This window comes from Callithrix jacchus, chromosome Y (assembly GCF_049354715.1).
Source record: "Callithrix jacchus isolate 240 chromosome Y, calJac240_pri, whole genome shotgun sequence".
NCBI classification, from domain to species: Eukaryota; Metazoa; Chordata; class Mammalia; order Primates; family Cebidae; genus Callithrix; species Callithrix jacchus.
This window is the reverse complement of record NC_133525.1, coordinates 8,482,302-8,494,908: the sequence shown is the minus strand read 5'-3', so window position 1 is coordinate 8,494,908 and position 12,607 is coordinate 8,482,302.

Sequence of the window (12,607 nt, the reverse complement as noted above, 5' to 3'; positions counted from 1 at the left end):
TGGTGGCACATGGCTGTAGTCGCAGCTACTCTGGAGGCCGAGTCAGGAGAACTGCTTGAACTCAGGAGGCGGACTTTGCAGTGAGCTAGGATTACACTGCTGCACTTCCACCTGGGGGACAGGGTGAGAATGTGTCTCAAAGAAAAATGTAGCGGTTTTGGCCAGGCCAGGTGGCTCACTCCTGTAACCCCAACACATTGGACACATCAAAAGGTTAATTTTCAGAAGGCTTCAGAAAGACTACTGAACTAATCTCAAACTAAACGATTTGCCCTTTAAGGGATACTAAAGGATAAAGGAAAGCATTAGGTGGGTTTTGTTGCTGAAGTTGAAGGTACCCAGAACATTCTTCTTGTAGCATTCTGTGACTAGAGGGCACAATGGTTATGAAAAACTATTTCCACCTTACTCAAAAGTGAGCCAGCTAAATTTCCTAAATACATAGCTTAATGATATTAATCGTTCCGAAAAATTGGAAAATCAATGTCTTTCATGAACTAACATTAATTATTTCTTGAAATACTTGCAATGGTTATAAATAAGTGTGTAGCAATACATTCTCACAAATACGTATGATCCAGAAGGGCTGGTGTTTTGTGAAGTTATTTTTATTTTATTGACTTGTTCATATATTTCTTTTGTGACGCAGACTAGCATTGTCACTGAAGCTAGGGTGCAGTGGCTTGAACTTAGCTCATTGCCATCTCCACGTATTGTTTTCAAGCTATGTTTCTCCCTCTGCATCTTAAGTAAGTGGGATTTCAGGTGTCTGTCAGCTGGCTAGTATTTTGTAATTTGTACAGAGACCATTTCACCCTGTTGGGAATGGTCTTCCCTTCAATCAGGATCCACCCTCTTCTGTCTCCCAAAGTGCTATTAATACAGGCATAAGCCAGCATGCAAAGCCTGTCAGCTTTCCCCTATGCTCAGCCTATCGGGTTTAATTTACTATGGACAGGAGTGCTTTAAAAGTCGTCACTTTGGGACAGTTAAGTGTACAATAAATCGGCATAAAGTTTCAGAGTCCAGATTGCTTAAAGGTTCAAGAAATTATCTGGTAATCAAAATAAAAATGGTGGTGGAGAAACCCAATGATGCTATCAGATAAAAAGATTTGGACCCCAGTAGGTAAACCAATTAATTTACTGGATCACACCGCCTGACGAAATGGAATATATAATGAATAAAAATCTAATTAATGGATGAATATGCTATTCAAAGATACAAATAACTACTAAACATGTAAGAATGCTTACGTGAGTGCTCTTTAGTTTTCCATTGAAACAGAACTCTTATAATCCGTAGTGTTTAGAGGTAACAAACTAATCTGTGGAAGGAAGTATTTTCATGAGAAAATTGGACCAGATTTGTTTTTTAGGGTAAAAATGTGCAAATAATTTCAGAAGAGAGAAGTTAGCACCTTTGACCTTCGGGTGGGTTATTCATGTTATGATGTTGCATTTTCGTTCACATACAGCGTAGAAATCTGAAGATTAAATAAAATGATAAAACTCCCTAGTCTTGTGTGTCTTCACAGTGGCAAATCAAGATATAGTGTCTGTCCAGGTGTGGTAACTCGGGTCCTTAATGGCAGCACTTTGCAAGGCTGAGGCAGGCATTGCGCTTCACCTGAGGCATTTGAGACAAAGGCTGGGCGACATGGACAAATAGAGTCTCTAGGAAATAGGCAGAAATGGCTGCATTTAATTGTGCATCAGTGTACCTCCTCTTTTTTGGATGCTAAGGCAGCAGGATATCTTAAAGAGATGAGGACCAGTCTGCAGTGAGCTTACTAGCCCGCTCCACTGCAGGTTATTTTCAGAGGCCAGGGAGACACGTTTTAAACAAAAAGTGTCTATGATACTCTGACCATAGGAGTATTTTTCCTAAACCATCTCCATGTGAAATTCGTTCATAGGAATTTAATAGAATGGGAAACAGAAAATAACCTGTGAGATACAATCTCGGCTCACTGCAACATCTTCTTCCCTGCTTCAAGCGTTCTCCTGCCTCAGCGTGTGAAGTAGCCGGAATTACAGGGACTCACCACTACGGCCGGCTAATTTTTGTATTTTTAGGAGAGACAGGCTTTCACCATGTTGGTCAGCCTTGTCTCAAACTCCTGACCTCAGGCGATCCATCCACCTCAGCCTCCCAAAGTGCTGGGGTTACAAGAGTGATCCAACGCACCCGGCCTCTAATGTTTGTATTTTTAGAGGAGACAGGGTTTCTTCTCGGGGTCCTGGCTGGCCTCGAACGCCTGACCCCAATAATCCACCTGCCTCGGCCTCCCAACCTCCTGGGACTACAGTCGTCAGCTAACTCACCCAACCACATTTTTGAGTTTTCTTTCAGATGCACTGTACAAGGAACTCATCATGTGCTCTGATACCTTCACTTGGAAGTCATCAGTAAGTGTAAATTATACGGACAGGATTTGCTGCATTTCCGCATATCTGTAAGTTGAAGGAAGAGATAAATGGACCTTTCAAAGCTGACTCTCCAACAATGTGTAACACCTCTCCAGTGGGGGTTTCCTTCTGAAAGTGGGGTTTGCTTTGAGAAGCAAACCACGCTGATATTACCAAAAAAATAGGAAGTTCTAGCCAGATGCACTGGCTCTCGCCTGATTCCGGCACTCTGGGGGGCCGAGACCGAAAGATCTCAAAGCCAGAAGTTCAAAAGAAGCCTAAGCAATATAGCAACAACCACCTTTCTTTAAAAAATAAAACCAATAACAATCAAAGAAAATTAGACATAGCGTCTAGTCCTAGTACCTGTGAGACTACACACCTGTACTCCCAGGTACTCAGGAGGCTGTGGCAAGAGAATTGTTTCGGTCCGGGAGTCTGAGGCTGCAATGAGGCTTCAGTTCACACCAATGCACTTCTGCCTGGGTGAGAGTGAGAACCTTCTGTCTCCAAAAATAAATAAATAAATACAATTACCTGAAAAAGTAAAACCCGCTGAACAGCTGTTACACATTCTTAGAGACTGAACTTGAATCAACGTCAATTACCTCATGACTGGACAGCAATGGGCATGTATGCTAACTATAATATGCATTTGAGATTTTACAAAGGTTTGATTTTCTGGTACATGATACTTCTACCACAAAAATGTCATAATTTGTTGGAAAATATTAAACATGCATTTTCTTTGGCACTCGTGAGATGTGCAATTGCGATTTTATCTAAAAAACAAAAAGATTAGTCAAACGTACCAGATTAGTCAAAATTGAAAACCAGAATACATTCGACTGCCTAGAATACTGAAGATCAATTTCAATTCATTTGTGACACTCTCTGCATCTGGAAAGAGATACTGCCATCCTTTATTGTCAAATTGGGCTCATTCAGGCTCAAACCTAACAGCAAGATATGCCAACTGGAGGCCGGGCGCAGTGGCTCACACCTATAATCCCAGCACTTTGGGAGGCCAAGGCAGCCAGATTACTTGAGGTCAGGAGTTCGAGGCCAACCTGCTCAACGTGGCGAAACCGCATTTCTCCTAAAAGACTACAGAAATTAACCGTGTGTGTTGCCAGGAACGAATAATGACAGCTACTCTACAGGCAGAAGCAAGAGAATCTTCTTTAGGAGGCAGTGGATTTGCAGAGAGCCTAGATAAAGGCACTGCACACCAGCTTGGGTGACAGAGCCAGACACTGTCCCAAATCATAAAATAAAAAGGATTTTGAAGTAATTTCAAAGCTGAAGTGTGGACTTTAATTAACTTCTCCCTCAAATGGAATTTTAATTAATTAATTTATTTTTTGAGGCGGGGTCTCACTCTGTCATGCAGGCTGGAGTGCAGTAGTGCAATCTCGGCTCACTGCAGCCTGCATCTCCTGGGCTCAAGGGATTCTCTCACCTCAGCCTTCAGAGTATCTGGGATTACAGGCACCTTCCACTATGGTATTTCCATCTGCTCAGCGTTCAGAGGGGCATAAGATCAGGTACCATGACTCTGAGAATAAATTCTAGCCACTCACGTTTTTCGTCTGTTAGTTTGGGACAGTGTCTGGCTGTGTCATCCAGGCAGGAGTGCAGTGGCCCAATCTCGGCTCACTGCAGTCTCTGCCTTTCAAGTTCAGGTGATTCAGATGCCACAGTCTCCTGGGCAGCTGAGATCACAGGTGCCCACCACCACACCCAGGTAATTTTTCTTTTCTTAGTACAGATGAGGTTTCACCATGGTGTCCATGCTGGTCTTGAAATCCTCACCTCAGGTGATCCACCTGCGACGGCCTCTCCATTTGATGAGTCTACAAGAATGAACCCCCAGGACCAATTCAAGGACAGGTTTAGATAATGGTCACCTTGCTTGGCTCCAATTCTTTGTGACCCAGTTTCTTTCTTTCTTTCTTTCTTTCTTTCTTTCTTTCTTTCTTTCTTTCTTTCTTTCTTTCTTTCTTTCTTTCTCCTTCCTTCCTTCCTTCCTTCCTTCCTTCCTTCCTTCCTTCCTTCCTTTCTCTTTCTTTCTTTCTTTCTTCTCACGTCTTTATTTATTTTGAGATGTAGTCTCACTCCAGGTTGGAGTGCAGTGTCAGGATATTGGCTCTCTGCTTTCTCGGTCCTTTGGGTTCTAGAGATTCTCCTGCCTCAGCCTCCTGAGGAGCCAGGATGATGAAGGTGCACCACCATGCCCCAAAGATTTTTGTATTATTAGTGTTTAGCTGATTGACATAAAGGTCACCTTAGCCATAGTTCTCTTTGACCCATTTTTTGGCCTCTCAGGGCAGAGCCCTGGGGAGCTCACCTGGCCTCCTCCCTGTTGCCTCTCTCTGAGGGTCTAAATGCCTCAGGTAGTGCAGTAGGGGATTGAGCCCCAGGCCCTGACTGATGATTTGGGGGACTGCAGAAATGGGTCCAGGACAGGTGGGGTCATGGTGGAAAGCCAATTCCCCAGGGGCCAAAGAGTGACCAACCAGCAAGGTGCTTTCCCATGATGCCTCACGGTGGCCCCACCTGAGAAATCCCTCCAGACCCTGGGCAGTCACAGTCAGCCAAACAGCTGAAGAAGCTCACACAGGCGATGTCCTGCCTGCAGGTGGGGGCTTGAGCTTCATGACCCAAGAAGCACTGGACTGAAGTGGAACCAGATACCTTGTATCCAGGAGGGAGAGGAGTCGGCAAGGCTCATGGGAGGCCTGACCTCCCTCACACCACCTCCCCTACCAGGCCGGAGGCACTCATTACCATGGTTGCCAATGCCATACTCCTTAATGATTACTTCCCTGTGGAAGGAAAGGTTGTGACAAATGGAAAACTTTGTTCTGGCGCCGGCACCTGGGGTGGTTGAGTTTCTCCACCTACCTGGCCAAGGAAGAGAAAGAGGTGGGACTCAAAGGGCCCATTTCGCCCACCAAGCTGGGCTGAGGTGGCCCACTAGCCAGAGCGAAGCATGTGTTCCCCCATTCCCAGCTCCACTGCATGTTATTTTCAGAGACAAGGGAGACGTGGTTTATACAAAAAGTGTCTATGATACACTGACCATAGGAGTATTTTTCCTAAATCATCTCCATGTGAAATTCGTTCATAAGAATTTAATAGAATGGGAAACAGAAAATAATCTGTGAGATACAATCTCGGCTCACTGCAACATCTTCTTCCCTGCTTCAAGCGTTCTCCTGCCTCAGCGTGTGAAGGAGCCGCAATTACAGGGACTCACCACTACGGCCGGCTAATTTTTGTATTTTTAGTAGAGACAGGGTTTCACCTTGTTGGTCAGCCTTGTCTCAAACTCCTGACCTCCGGTGATCCACCCACCTCAGCCTCCCAAAGTGCTGGGGTTACAAGAGGGATCCAACACACCGGCCTCTAATGTTTGTATTTTTATTGGACACAGGATTTGTCCAGGGGTGCTGGCTGGCCTCGAACACCAGACCTCAATAATCCACCTGCCCCGTCCTCTCAACCTGCTGGGACTACAGGTGTCAGCCACAACACCCAGACACATTTTTGGGTTTTCTTTCAGATGCACCGTACAAAGAGGTCATCATGTGCTCTGTTACCTTCATGTGGCAGGCTTCAGTAAGTGTAAATTTTACGGACAGGATTTGCTGCCCTTCCACATATCAGGAAGCGAAGGAAGAGACAAATGGACCTTTCAAAGCTGACTCTATCAGAAGGTGTAACACCTCTCCAGTGGGGTTTTCTTCTGAAAGTGGGGTTTGCTTTGAGAAGCAAACCACGCTGATACTACCAAAAAATATGAGGCTCTAGCCGGATGCACTGGCTCTCGCCTAATTCCAGCACTTTGCAGGGCCATGACAGAAAGATCTTAAAGCCAGGAGTCCAAAAGAAGCTTAAGGAATATAGCAACAACCACATTTCTTAAAAAAGATAAAAACAAAAAGATAGTAGAAAGATCCTCTAGTCCTAGTACCTGTGGGACTACACACCTGTACTCCCAGCTAGTCAGAAGGCTTGTGGCCCCATCACTTCATTCTCTGCCTCCATCTCCACAGGACCCTCTCCTCTGTGTCTGCGTGTCCTCTTCTACCTCCGGTGAGGTCAGGGTACCAAAATGAAGCAGGAGTGATGAGGAAGAAGCCTCTTGAACATTGAACTGAAAAAGGAAGTGGCTTTTTATTTGGCTGGGAGCTGTGGGGCGCTACAGCCTCATTCACTAAACTCCTCGAGAAGTAGCTTGTCTCCTCCTTTACAGGCTTACAACGCTAAAGGGGAAACTATGTCACGGGGTATTTACTGAATATCCAACCTTACAAACTTTTGGCTTCACTGATTTCCTAATTCATATGCAGCTTGAGCATGAACACGCAGGGGAGGGGGCTTAGAGAGAAAAGACCAGCAAATTATTAGTTGGCAGGGGTGTTTCCAGGATGGAGACTGGACCGTGCAGATGTGGTGGTGGTGGTGACCCAGTGCTGGGCTTCAGCCATGACAGATAACATTCATTTGCAAATCTTTCAATGCTTACGGATAGCAGAGACTCTGTGAACTATAAAGGGAGTCATTTTACCAACTGTTTGGAATTTTATTTATTTTCTCACCCTTCATTCCATCCAGAGGGCAGAAGGAGGAGGTTGAGGCCAGGAAGCTGGAGGAGTGGAGAGGGTCTCCTCTCTGAGTACCATGTAAGTTTTTGTATTGAACAATTTTAAACTACTTTTATCTATTAAATATTTGTATGAGTCACGTAAACTTAAATGTATATTTCTGGATGTTTAAAAATGTCTAATTCACAAGTGTCAAGGACCTTCAATAGAAATAATAATAGAGATAGAGATAGATACAGAGACAGAGATAGAGAAGGTCAACTTAGAGACAGAAATAATAATAGAAATGTAGATACAGATAGAGATACAGATAAAAACAGAAATGTAGATAGAGATAGGAGAAGAGAGAAAGAGGTAAGGAGAGAGAGAGAAAGAGAGAGAAAGAGAGCGAGACAGAAAGAGCGAGACAGAAAGAGAGAAAGGGAGGAAGAGGGAGACAGAAAGAGAGAGAGACAGAGAGAGAGATAAAGAGAGAAAGAGAGAGACAGAGACAGAGACAGACAGACAGAGAAACAGAAATAGAAAGAGACAGGAGAGAAGAGAGAGAGACACACAGAGAGAGAAAGAGACAGAGAGAGACAAAGACAGACAGAGAGAGAGACAGAGAGAAGTCAGAGAGAGAGAAAGAAAGAAAAAAGAAAAAGAAAAAAGAACAAAGACAGAGAAGGAAGGAGAAGGGAACACAGACAGAGTCAGAGGGAGAAAAGAGAAAGAGGGAGAGAGAAAGAAGAACAGAAGGAGAACAGGAGAGAGTCAGAGACACAAAGAGGAAAACGCAGCAGACGGCGAGGGGAGGAGAAAAGCCGGAGACAGGGCAGGACCCGCCGTCCCAGCGTAGACGCCTCAGTGGAGAGGAAATTGCTTCTTTCTGACAAGCTCCGGGGTAATGGAAACCAGGTGTGCTGACCCAGGGCAGAAGGAGCCCTGGGCCGTTACACTCCGTTCCCCCCCCCCGCAAACCAGCAGACCATGCCTCGGGGTCCCGAAGGGGTCTGGACCCCCGGACAGCCCTGTCCCTGCACTCTCCGTGGCCCCAACCTCCGGCCAACTAATGGCACCCCCATGGCACCCCCATCCTTCCCCACATGTTCTCACTGGGGCCAACTTCTCATGGGAGGCAGAACATCCCCAAAAGCAGAAGTCAGGGTCTGAGCCAGGCAGACTCCCCTAAGAACCATGCCATGTATGCCACGCGCCCATGGACACCTGCTGTGTGGACAGGAAATGCCTTTGACCACCCCCCACCATACCACCCGCCTCTGGAATCCAAGAGAACTGTGCCCTGAGTCCTCACTGCACTTTCGGGCCAAGATGTCACCAGGATGGAGACCTGCGTGTCCTTGGTCCCGCCCTGGCGGCTTGCGCACCAAAACAGTGAGCACAGATGGTGCCCAGGGTGCCTCTGGAAAAATCATCATCCTGGCAGGACCGTGGTGGTGAAGGGTGGGTCGAGTTGCCAGCAGTGAGTCTGTTATTTCATGGTGTTGAAATCGGGTAGGACCATCCAGGGGTGTTTTTGCGGGGGAGGACACTTGGGACCATTCACGCCGGTGGCCCCGGAAAACACAAATCCCACTTAGCACCTGTGAATCGGACGTTACATGGAAATAGAGTCATCCCAGCACTTTGGGAGTCCGAGGTCGGAGGATCCCCTGAGGTCGGGAGTTCGAGACCAGCCTGGCCAACATGGTGAAACCCGGTCTCTACTAATAATACAAAAATTAGCCGGTCATGGTGGACGGTCAAACTCTATAGCTGGGATTTATGATCATACAGGTTTTTCTTTTTTGAGACGGAGTTTCGCTCTTGTCACCCACGCTGGAGTGCAATGGCGTGATCTCAACTCACCGCACCCTCCACCTCCTGGGTTCAGGCAATTCTCCTGCCTCAGTCTCCCCAGTAGCTGGGATTACAGGCATGCGCCACCATGCCCAGCTAATATTTTGTATTTTTAGTAGAGATTGGGTTTCACCGTGTTGACCGGGATGGTCTCGATCCCTTGACCTCGTGATCCACCCGCCTCAGCCTCCCAAAGTACTGGGATGCCAGCCATGAGCCACCGCGCCTGGCCCTAGAGACATGCTTTTTGGGGTGTGACGGTGATGACAGAGGAGTGTTCGTTCAATTCGTTTATTTATTTCTGGCCGGGCGAGATGACTGCAGCCTGTGATCCCAGCACTTTGGGAGGCCGAGGCGGTCGGATCACAAGTTCAGGAGTTTGAGACCAGCCTGGCCAACACAGTGAAACCCCATCTCTTCTAAAAATACAAAAATTACCTGGGTGAGGTGGTGCGTGCCTGTGGTCTTAGGTATTCAGGAGGCTGAGGTGGGAGAATTGCTTGAACCCGGGAGGTGGAGGCTGCAGTGAGCCGAGATCACACCAGTGTGCTCCAGCCTGGGTGACAGCGTGAGACTCCGTCTCAAGAAGAAACAAAAAAATGTTTATTTCAACAAGGTCTTGCTCTGTCGCCCAGGCTGGAGTTCAGTGGTGCAATCTGAGCTCACCGCAGCCTCCACCTCCCAGGCTCCAGCGATCCTCCTACCTCAGCCTCCCAAGTGCGTCGGACCAATCAGTTTTGTATTTTTCTTCTTTTATAGAGATGGGGGTTTTCTGCTGTTGGTGAGGCTGGTCTTCAACTCCAAGCCTCAAGCGTTCCTCCTGACTCGGCCTCCGAAAGGACTGGGATTACGGAGCCACCAGGCCCAGTAGACGTGTATTTGTTATAAAGGTTCCTATGTAACTCTCGTCCTCCTGAGCCGGTATTTGAAATTCGACGCTTTTTCACCTCCAGCATGGTTTACAGGTCAGCAGAAAGTGAAGGTTACAAAACGTGCACACGCATGTTCATTGCAGCACTGTTTACAATAGCAAAGACCTGGAACCAACCCAAATGCCCATCGATGATAGACTGGACTGGGAAAATGTGGCACCTACACACCATGGAATACTATGCAGCCATGAAAAAGGATGAGTTCCTGTCCTTTGCAGGGACATGGATGCAGCTGGAAACCATCATTCTCAACAAATGGACACAAGAACAGAAAACCAAACACCACATGTTCTCACTCATAAGTAGGCGTTGGACAATTAGAACACATGGATACAGGGAGGGGAACATCACAAACTCAGGCCTCTGTGGGGTTGGGGTAAGGGGAGGAGTAGCAGGGGTGGGGAGATTGGGGAAGGACAGCAGGGGTGGGGAGATTGGGGAAGGAGAGCCGGGGGTGGGGAGCTATGGGAGGGATAGCAGGGTGTGGGGAGCTAGGGGAGGTACAGCAGGGGGTGGGGGGCTAGGAAAGGGACAGCAGGGGGTGGGGGGATTGTGGAGGGGCAGCATTAGGAGACCTATCTAATGTAGATGACGCGTTGATGGATGCAGCAAACCACCCTGGCATGTGTCTACCTGTGTAACAATTCTGCATGCTCTGCACATGTGCCCCAGAACTCGAAGAATAATAAATAAATTTAAAAAGAAATTAGAGTACCTCAATTCATAGACATTCCACCTGAAATAAAAATCAACTAAAAGGAATCCATCCATCTATCTATGTATCTATCTATGTATCTATTTATGTATCTATCTATCTATCTATCTATCATCTATCTATCTATCTATCTATCTATGTGTCTATCTATATACATATGTGTATATATACATACGTGTCTATATATGTATGTATGTATCTATCTATCCATCTATCTATGTATCTATCCACGTGTCTATTTATCTATCTATGTATCTATCTGTCCATCTACGTGTCTATCTATCTATCCATCTGTGTGTCTATCTATGTATCGATCATCTATCTACACGTCTATGTATGTACATATGTATCTGTCTATGTATCTATCTATATGTTTGTCTATGTATTTATCTATGTATCTATCTGTTCATCTATATGTCTATCATCTATCTACATGTCTATATATGTATATATGTATCTATCTATGTGTCTGTCTATTTATCTATCTATCATCTATCTATGTGTCTTTCTATGTATCTATCTATCTATCTTCATGTCTATGTATGTATGTATGTATCCATGTAAAAATCTACCTACCTATTTCTCTATGTGTCTATCTACCTCTTTATTTATGTATTTACCTATGTATTTTGAGACGTCACCTCACTGTGTTGTCCAGGCTGGAGGGCAGTGCCATGATCGTGGCTCACTGCGACCTCTGCCTCCCGGGTTCAAGCGATTCTCCGGCCTCAGCCTCCCGAGAAGCTGGCATTACAGGCGCCCATCCGCACACTCGGCGAATTTTGCATATATTTTAGCCCAATAAACCTTCCACGTGTTTGTGGGAATCTCAGCCTCCTCCTCTCCCCACCAAGCCCAGGTCACTGACCCCCACACCCCCCACCCCCCAACAATCACACCTCTTCCACCCGTCTCTGCCATCAGGCTGCCACTGAGGACCTGATTATCTAGAAATCTGTGGGAATCCACAAACACCGGCCTTTCCCTCCTGATGTAATGTTTTCTGACACATTTCAGGAGGCGCAGCTGACGTGGGAGGGTATCCTGGGCATGGGGTGTTCAGCCTCAGCACCAGCTGGTCCAGCCCAGACCCCCCCCCCGGGCTTCAGCAACATGTCAGGTAAGGAAAACAGTTACCCTGGAAACCTGTCCCTGGGATGCAGCCGACATCCTTGTAGGGGGGCGGTCTCCACCAAGCGTTATTTTTTATTTATTTACTGTGGGGCCCTTTGTCTGGCAGCTTTTTCAGGATGCAGCCGGAATCTGGGCAGGTGGGCAGGGAAGGTGGCTCCCATCTGCCATCCCAGCGCTTTGGGAGGTTGAGGCAGGGGGATCTGCTGAGGTCGGGAGTTTGAGACCAGCCTGGATGACGTGGTGAAACCCCGTCTCTACTAAAAAGAAAAGAAAAGAAAATTAGCCAGGTGCGGTGGGAGGTACCTCTAACTCCAGCTACTTGGAAGGCTGAGGGAAGTGGATCGCCTGAGGTCGGGAGTTCGAGACCAGCCTGGATGACATGGTGAAACCCCGTCTGAATTCCCTGGTGAACTTAGGGTGTCCACAGGTGCTTGGAGATAAGGGGTCGAAGCCTCCCGCTTCTGGAATTTTCCAGGACGTCCTAGAAACAGGATGAAGAGACACCCGGGTCTTTGCTGTCAAGAGAGAGAGACAGAGGAAAAAAAAATCCGTGTCTGGCCCGAGTGTGGAATTAATTAGCAGATGCAGGTCACCTGTCACAAGCCAGCAGTGATAGGTAATTTTGAGTCTTGATTCTCTCTCTCTCTTTCTCTCTCTCTCTTTCTCTCTCTGTCTCTCTCTCTCTCTCTCTGTCTCATTCTCTCTCCCCCGTCCTCCCCCAACCCTCTGACTCTGCTCTTGGCGATTATCTCTGCAGTTCATCCACTCTGGGAAGATGTTGAAAAGGGGGCCGTGGGGGAGGGCTGGGTCATGCGCTGCCGGGAGGTAGGTCTACAGAGAGGTGGGTCCCAGTCCCCAAGGGTCAGGCAGAGCCCTCAGACAGTGACTCAGATGTTTCTGTGGCTAACACTTGTCATCCCAGCATTTTGAGAGGCCGAGGCGGGAGGATCACCTGAGGTTGGG